At 44.4% G+C, this 965-nt stretch overlaps 1 non-coding gene across 1 annotated transcript; it reads left to right on the forward strand.

Annotated features, from left to right (window-relative positions):
- The first annotated feature begins 383 nt into the window (after positions 1 to 383).
- Positions 384 to 489, forward strand: LOC143015246 (U6 spliceosomal RNA). The gene has a single exon (XR_012965403.1). It is a non-coding gene; the product is annotated as a U6 spliceosomal RNA (small nuclear RNA).
- The last annotated feature ends 476 nt before the right edge of the window (positions 490 to 965 follow it).

Here is a 965-nt window from a genome sequence, read left to right on the forward strand (position 1 = left end):
GAAAATTCTATTCTAACCTCTATTCTATTCTAAAATCACTGTTGTGACTTGGTCGGTTTGGATGGCGTCATGATCGTTGTTTATTACGCTGTACAGACTGTTTCACATTACGTCACTCTGGATGGCATGCCTCATCATCGTTTACTGTAGAATCTGTTTTACGTCACTGTTAAGACATATGATGTACACATGATACAGCAATTGTGGCAAATCAGTGCCATGTGTTTTTGGGGGGTAAATCAGTGCCATATGTTTGGTATAGTTTGCAGGTTGAGTTAAAAACGTGTTCCCCAGCCCCGGCATGATCCAGACGTCTCTACCAGAACCTCGAGTGGACGATTATTGGTCCCAGTACATGTTGTGAAAGTTCTCTCTCCATCATTGTGATTCTTCGGAAGCACATATACTAAAATTGGAACGATACAGAGAAGATTAGCATGGCCCCTGCGCAAGGATGACACGCAAATTCGTGAAGCGTTCCACATTTTAACGTTTTTAGCTCAAAAGAAAAATTAATTCAATCATTCTTTGTTTACCTCCGGTTTGGTTCCTTGGTGAAACAGCGCCACCCCACTTGCATGATCACTATTCAGGCCGAGAGCGGTACTGCAGCTTTTCACATTCATACATAAAACAAGCACGTCACATACACAAACCATCACAAGTGCATCAAAAGTGAACCAGCTGAGGTTTAGGAGACACACCTGACACATTTCCCCCAAAACAGACGTTGGCAAACATACACAGCACTCACTTACATCCGGTTAGGTTCAACGGTCCAACAGCGCCGGTGAGCGGGCGCGGCCTTTTAATTGACTGAGCCAATGTCGCTCTACAAACGAGCTAAGCCAATCTCGCTCTCCCCAAACTACTTGGAACTGCCCGTCGACTTACCTGTTCAAGCAGACTTGCCCGTTCAACGTAAACTTGGGATTTAACTGTCACTTGGAACATCAACTATCCAT

This window comes from Genypterus blacodes, unplaced genomic scaffold (assembly GCF_046128005.1).
Source record: "Genypterus blacodes isolate CSIRO-AG114 ecotype Tasmania unplaced genomic scaffold, CSIRO-AGI_Gbla_v1 ptg000192l_1, whole genome shotgun sequence".
Taxonomy (NCBI): Eukaryota; Metazoa; Chordata; class Actinopteri; order Ophidiiformes; family Ophidiidae; genus Genypterus; species Genypterus blacodes.